An 8,781-nucleotide genomic window follows, 5' to 3' on the forward strand; every position below is an offset into this window, starting at 1 on the left:
GTCTGTAATAATATAATAGAGACAGTAGATCTAGCAGGTCTGTAATATTATAATAGAGACAGTAGATCTAGCTGGTCTGTAATAATATAATAGAGAGAGTAGATATAGCTGGTCTGTCATAATATAATAGAGACAGTAGATCTAGCTGGTCTGTAATAATATAAGAGACAGTAGGTCTAGCTGGTCTGTCATATTATAATAGAGACAGTAGATCTAGCTGGTCTGTAATAATATAATAGAGACAGTAGATCTAGCTGGTCTGTCATAATATAAAAGAGACAGTATATCTAGCTGGTCTGTCATAATATAATAGAGAGAGTGGATCTAGCTGGTCTGTAATAATATAATAGAGACAGTAGATCTAGCTGGTCTGTAATAATATAATAGAGACAGTCGATATAGCTGGTCTGTCATATTATAATAGAGACAGTAGATCTAGCTGGTCTGTCATAATATAATAGAGACAGTAGATCTAGCTGGTCTGTCATATTATAATAGAGACAGTAGATCTAGCTGGTCTGTCATAATATAATAGAGACAGTAGATATAGCTGGTCTGTCATATTATAATAGAGACAGTAGATCTAGCTGGTCTGTCATAATATAATAGAGACAGTAGATCTAGCTGGTCTGTCATAATATAATAGAGACAGTAGATCTAGCTGGTCTGTAATAATATAATAGAGACAGTAGATCTAGCTGGTCTGTAATAATATAATAGAGACAGTAGATCTAGCTGGTCTGTAATAATATAATAGAGACAGTAGATCTAGCTGGTCTGTCATATTATAATAGAGACAGTAGATCTAGCTGGTCTGTAATAATATAATAGAGACAGTAGATCTAGCTGGTCTATCATATTATAATAGAGACAATAGATCTAGCTGGTCTGTCATATTATAAAAGAGACAGTAGATCTAGCTGGTCTGTCATAATATAATAGAGACAGTAGATATAGCTGGTTTGTCATAATGTAATAGAGACTGTAGATATAGCTGGTCTGTCATGTTATAATAGAGACAGTAGATCTGGCTGGTCTGTAATAATATAATAGAGACAGTAGATCTAGATGGTCTGTCATAATGTAATAGAGACTGTAGATATAGCTGGTCTGTCATAATATAATAAAGACAGTATATCTAGCTTGTCTGTCATAATATAGACAGTAGATATAGCTGGTCTGTCATATTATAATAGAGACAGTAGATATAGCTGGTCTGTCATATTATAATAGAGACAGTAGATCTAGCTGGTGTATCATATTATAATAGAGACAGTAGATCTAGCTGTTCTGTAATAACATAATAGAGACAGTAGATATAGCTGGTCTGTCATATTATAATAGAGACAGTAGATCTAGCTGGTCTGTAATAATATAATAGAGACAGTAAATCTAGCTGGTATGTAATAATATAAAAGAGACAGTAGATCTAGCTGGTCTGTCATAATATAATAGAGACAGTAGATCTAGCTGGTCTGTCATAATATAATAGAGACAGTAGATCTAGCTGGTCTGTCATAATATAATAGAGACAGTAGATCTAGCTGGTCTGTAATAATATAATAGAGACAGTAGATCTAGCTGGTCTGTCATAATATAATAGAGACAGTATATCTAGCTGGTCTGTCATAATATAATAGAGAGAGTGGATCTAGCTGGTCTGTAATAATATAATAGAGACAGTCGATATAGCTGGTCTGTCATATTATAATAGAGACAGTAGATCTAGCTGGTCTGTCATAATATAATAGAGACAGTAGATCTAGCTGGTCTGTCATATTATAATAGAGACAGTAGATCTAGCTGGTCTGTAATAATATAATAGAGACAGTAGTATATCTAGCTGGTCTGTCATAATATAAGAGACAGTACAGTAGATCTAGCTGGTCTGTCATAACATAATAGAGACAGTAGATCTAGCTGGTCTGTGATATTATAATATAAGAGAGACAGTAGATCTAGCTGGTCTGTCATATTTTAAAAGAGACAGTAGATATAGCTGGTCTGTAATAATATAATAGAGACAGTAGATCTAGCTGGTCTGTAATAATATAATAGAGACAGTATATCTAGCTGGTCTGCCATAATATAATAGAGATAGTGGATCTAGCTGATCTGTAATAATATAATAGAGACAGTCGATATAGCTGGTCTGTCATATTATAATAGAGACAGTAGATCTAGCTGGTCTGTCATAATATAATAGAGACAGTAGATCTAGCTGGTCTGTCATATTATAAAAGAGACAGTAGATCTAGCTGGTCTGTAATAATATAATAGAGACAGTAGATCTAGCTGGTCTGTCATATTATAATAGAGACAGTAGATATAGCTGGTCTGTCATATTATAATAGAGACAGTAGATATAGCTGGTCTGTCACATTATAATAGAGACAGTAGATCTAGCTGGTCTGTAATAATATAATAGAGACAGTAGGTCTAGCTGGTCTGTCATATTATAATAGAGACAGTAGATCTAGCTGGTCTGTCATAATATAATAGAGACAGTAGATCTAGCTGGTCTGTCATAATATAATAGAGACAGTAGATCTAGCTGGTCTGTCATAATATAATAGAGACAGTAGATCTAGCTGGTCTGTAATAATATAATAGAGACAGTAGCTGGTCTGTCATAATATAATAGAGACAGTAGATCTAGCTGGTCTGTCATAATATAATAGAGACACAGTAGATGTCTAGCTGGTCTGTCATATTATAATAGAGACAGTAGATCTAGCTGGTCTGTCATAATATAATAGAGACAGTAGATATAGCTGGTCTGTAATAATATAATAGAGACAGTAGATCTAGCTGGTCTGTAATAATATAATAGAGACAGTATATCTAGCTGGTCTGTCATAATATAATAGAGATAGTGGATCTAGCTGATCTGTAATAATATAATAGAGACAGTATAGCTGATATAGCTGGTCTGTCTGTATTATAATAGAGACAGTAGATCTAGCTGGTCTGTCATATTATAATAGAGACAGTAGATCTAGCTGGTCTGTCATATTATAATAGAGACAGTAGATCTAGCTGGTCTGTCATAATATAATAGAGACAGTAGATCTAGCTGGTCTGTCAATAATATAATAGAGACAGTAGATCTAGCTGGTCTGTCATAATATAATAGAGACAGTAGATCTAGCTGGTCTGTAATAATATAATAGAGACAGTAGATCTAGCTGGTCTGTAATAATATAATAGAGACAGTAGATCTAGCTGGTCTGTCATATTATAATAGAGACAGTAGATCTAGCTGGTCTGTAATAATATAATAGAGACAGTAGATCTAGCTGGTCTGTCATAATATAAAAGAGACAGTATATCTAGCTGGTCTGTCATATCATAAAAGAGACAGTAGATCTAGCTGGTCTGTAATAATATAATAGAGACAGTAGATCTAGCTGGTCTGTAATAATATAATAGAGACAGTAGATCTAGCTGGTCTGTCATATTATAATAGAGACAGTAGATCTAGCTGGTCTGTCATAATATAGCTGGTCTGTCATAATATAGACAGTAGATCTAGCTGGTCTGTCATATTATAAAAGAGACAGTAGATCTAGCTGGTCTGTAATAATATAATAGAGACAGTAGATCTAGCTGGTCTGTCATAATATAATAGAGACAGTAGATCTAGCTGGTCTGTCATAATATAATAGAGACAGTAGATCTAGCTGGTCTGTAATAATATAATAGAGACAGTAGATCTAGCTGGTCTGTAATAATATAATAGAGACAGTATATCTAGCTGGTCTGTCATAATATAATAGAGAGAGTGGATCTAGCTGGTCTGTAATAATATAATAGAGACAGTAGATATAGCTGGTCTGTCATATTATAATAGAGACAGTAGATCTAGCTGGTCTGTCATAATATAATAGAGACAGTAGATCTAGCTGGTCTGTCATAATATAAAAGAGACAGTAGATCTAGCTGGTCTGTCATAATATAATAGAGACAGTAGATCTAGCTGGTCTGTCATAATATAATAGAGACAGTAGATCTAGCTGGTCTGTCATAATATAATAGAGACAGTAGATCTAGCTGGTCTGTCATATTATAATAGAGACAGTAGATCTAGCTGGTCTGTCATAATATAATAGAGACAGTAGATCTAGCTGGTCTGTCATATTATAATAGAGACAGTAGATCTAGCTGGTCTGTAATAATATAATAGAGACAGTAGATCTAGCTGGTCTGTCATAATATAATAGAGACAGTAGATCTAGCTGGTCTGTAATAATATAATAGAGACAGTATATCTAGCTGGTCTGTAGATAATATAATAGAGATAGTAGATCTAGCTGGTCTGTCAGTCGATATAGCTGGTCTGTCATATTATAATAGAGACAGTAGATCTAGCTGGTCTGTCATAATATAATAGAGACAGTAGATCTAGCTGGTCTGTCATATTATAAAAGAGACAGTAGATCTAGCTGGTCTGTAATAAAATAATAGAGACAGTAGATCTAGCTGGTCTGTAATAATATAATAGAGACAGTAGATCTAGCTGGTCTGTAATAATATAAGAGACAGTAGATCTAGCTGGTCTGTCATAATATAATAGAGACAGTAGATCTAGCTGGTCTGTAATAATATAATAGAGACAGTAGATCTAGCTGGTCTGTCATAATATAAAAGAGACAGTATATCTAGCTGGTCTGTCATAATATAATAGAGACAGTGGATCTAGCTGGTCTGTAATAATATAATAGAGACAGTAGATCTAGCTGGTCTGTAATAATATAATAGAGACAGTCGATATAGCTGGTCTGTCATATTATAATAGAGACAGTAGATCTAGCTGGTCTGTCATAATATAATAGAGACAGTAGATCTAGCTGGTCTGTCATATTATAAAAGAGACAGTAGATCTAGCTGGTCTGTAATAATATAATAGAGACAGTAGATCTAGCTGGTCTGTCATATTATAATAGAGACAGTAGATCTAGCTGGTCTGTCATAATATAATAGAGACAGTAGATATAGCTGGTCTGTAATAATATAATAGAGACAGTAGATCTAGCTGGTCTGTAATAATATAATAGAGACAGTATATCTAGCTGGTCTGTCATAATATAATAGAGACAGTAGATCTAGCTGGTCTGTAATAATATAATAGAGACAGTAGATATAGCTGGTCTGTCATATTATAATAGAGACAGTAGATCTAGCTGGTCTGTCATAATATAATAGAGACAGTAGATCTAGCTGGTCTGTCATATTATAATAGAGACAGTAGATCTAGCTGGTCTGTAATAATATAATAGAGACAGTCGATATAGCTGGTCTGTCATATTATAATAGAGACAGTAGATCTAGCTGATCTGTCATATTATAATAGAGACAGTAGATCTAGCTGGTCTGTAATAATATAATAGAGACAGTAGATATAGCTGGTCTGTAATAATATAATAGAGACAGTAGATATAGCTGGTCTGTCATATTATAATAGAGACAGTAGATATAGCTGGTCTGTCATAATATAATAGAGACAGTAGATCTAGCTGGTCTGTAATAAAATAATAGAGACAGTAGATCTAGCTGGTCTGTAATAAAATAATAGAGACAGTAGATCTAGCTGGTCTGTCATAATATAAAAGAGACAGTAGATCTAGCTGGTCTGTAATAATATAATAGAGACAGTAGATATAGCTGGTCTGTCATATTATAAAAGAGACAGTCGATATAGCTGGTCTGTCATATTATAATAGAGACAGTAGATCTAGCTGGTCTGTCATATTATAAAATAGACAGTAGATCTAGCTGGTCTGTAATAACATAATAGAGACAGTAGATATAGCTGGTCTGTCATATTATAAAAGAGACAGTCGATATAGCTGGTCTGTCATATTATAATAGAGACAGTAGATCTAGCTGGTCTGTCATATTATAAAAGAGACAGTAGATCTAGCTGGTCTGTAATAATATAATAGAGACAGTAGATCTAGCTGGTCTGTCATATTATAATAGAGACAGTAGATCTAGCTGGTCTGTCATAATATAATAGAGACAGTAGATCTAGCTGGTCTGTCATATTATAAAAGAGACAGTAGATCTAGCTGGTCTGTAATAATATAATAGAGACAGTAGATCTAGCTGGTCTGTCATAATATAAAAGAGACAGTATATCTAGCTGGTCTGTCATAATATAATAGAGAGAGTGGATCTAGCTGGTCTGTAATAATATAATAGAGACAGTAGATCTAGCTGGTCTGTAATAATATAATAGAGACAGTAGATCTAGCTGGTCTGTCAAATTATAATAGAGACAGTAGATCTAGCTGGTCTGTAATAATATAATAGAGACAGTATATCTAGCTGGTCTGTCATAATATAAGAGAGACAGTAGATCTAGCTGGTCTGTCATAACATAATAGAGACAGTAGATATAGCTGGTCTGTCATATTATAATAGAAACGGTAGATCTAGCTGGTCTGTCATATTATAAAAGAGACAGTAGATATAGCTGGTCTGTAATAATATAATAGAGACAGTAGATCTAGCTGGTCTGTAATAATATAATAGAGACAGTATATCTAGCTGGTCTGTCAAAATATAATAGAGAGAGTGGATCTAGCTGGTCTGTAATAATATAATAGAGACAGTCGATATAGCTGGTCTGTCATATTATAATAGAGACAGTATATCTAGCTGGTCTGTCATAATATAATAGAGACAGTAGATCTAGCTGGTCTGTCATAATATAATAGAGACAGTAGATCTAGCTGGTCTGTCATAATATAATAGAGACATTAGATCTAGCTGATCTGTCATATTATAATAGAGACAGTAGATCTAGCTGGTCTGTAATAATATAATAGAGACAGTAGATATAGCTGGTCTGTCATAATATAATAGAGACAGTAGATCTAGCTGGTCTGTAATAATATAAGAGACAGTAGGTCTAGCTGGTCTGTAATAATATAATAGAGACAGTAGATCTAGCTGGTCTGTAATAATATAATAGAGACAGTAGATCTAGCTGGTCTGTCATAATATAAAAGAGACAGTATATCTAGCTGGTCTGTCATAATATAATAGAGAGAGTGGATCTAGCTGGTCTGTAATAATATAATAGAGACAGTATATCTAGCTGGTCTGTAATAATATAATAGAGACAGTAGATCTAGCTGGTCTGTCATAATATAATAGAGACAGTAGATCTAGCTGGTCTGTCATATTATAATAGAGACAGTAGATCTAGCTGGTCTGTAATAATATAATAGAGACAGTATATCTAGCTGGTCTGTAATAATATAATAGAGACAGTCGATATAGCTGGTCTGTCATAACATAATAGAGACAGTAGATCTAGCTGGTCTGTCATATTATAATAGAGACAGTAGATCTAGCTGGTCTGTCACTTTATAAAAGAGACAGTCGATATAGCTGGTCTGTAATAATATAATAGAGATAGTGGATCTAGCTGATCTGTAATAATATAATAGAGACAGTCGATATAGCTGGTCTCATCATTCTCCATTGTCTGTGAGACAGGCATCCCAGCTTCAGGGTCAGCATTGCCACTACCCTCAGTAACCACTGACGTGAGTTCAGTCACTATCACGCCCACTCCTGAGCTCCCCGCCACAGCAACCTCGGCTACATTAACATTAACAGCATGGGCAACAGAATCTTGCAATTCCAATGTTTGGGGTTGAGTCCGCCCCAAACCCCCAGGCCCGCTCTCAGATCTGGAGCCAGACACGACAGAGGATCCATCAGTGCCCTGCTTGCCCCGCTACCTGTCCGTGCATGCCTGCCGCTACAATCTCCCCTCAATCAAAACACTCCAGACTACCTGTGGTTGCATAAACCATGTAGGTTTTCCCCCCAAACCTCACCTGATACAAAATGTCTAAATGTAGGTGAGTCTAAAAACATGAAATCCTGCCTTCTACAAGCAGTAACATGCTTCAAAGGTGGATCTTTACATCCAAGTAATAACTCTATCATTGGTCTGGCAAATGTCATGTAACGTGCGAGTTCTGGTGTTATGTCTCCATCGGGAATGAATGGTGGCACATGAGATATACTGTAGTAACCCTCATAACCAGATCAAAAGCGGGCATGATTTCAATTTAGAGTAACAACTGTCTCAACTAGCCGGTTGACAAGGCACCCTTCTTTCAGAAACACAATCACTACTTTATTCATTTGCAAAGCATTTGAAAGATTTTCATGGCCAACCTGTTTTTCCACAGCAACATCCTCCACTGCACATTCAGCTCAGTCATACACCTGAACCCATGGCGGAGAGACAGGGACGGCTTCTCCAAGGGAGACCATCCACACTCCTACCAAACAAATACCATCCAAGCGACTAATTATCCCGACAATGTAGGCCATAAAATCACTAAAATAAATCCCACTAAACCACTAAAATAAAACCACTTAAAAAGGCAATGCTAGTTCTCTCACCACCCACATCACCCTCACTGTAACGGTTTTCTAGTGGTGATGAAGGAGAGTCGGACCAAACTGCAGCGTGTCGATTGCGATCCATGTTTAATATAACAAAGAAACATGAACTTACAAAAAACAATAAACGAAACCGAAACAGCCTATCTGGTGCAAACTAACAACGAGTACACATAGGACACTAAGGACAATCACCCACGACAAACTCAAAGAATATGGCTGCCTAAATATGGTTCCCAATCAGAGACAACGATAAGCACCTGCCTCTGATTGAGAACCACTCCAGACAGCCATAGACCTTGCTAGACAACCCACTAAGCTACAATCCCAATACCACCACCAAAACCC

Source organism: Oncorhynchus tshawytscha, linkage group LG20, assembly GCF_018296145.1.
Source record: "Oncorhynchus tshawytscha isolate Ot180627B linkage group LG20, Otsh_v2.0, whole genome shotgun sequence".
NCBI classification, from domain to species: domain Eukaryota; kingdom Metazoa; phylum Chordata; class Actinopteri; order Salmoniformes; family Salmonidae; genus Oncorhynchus; species Oncorhynchus tshawytscha.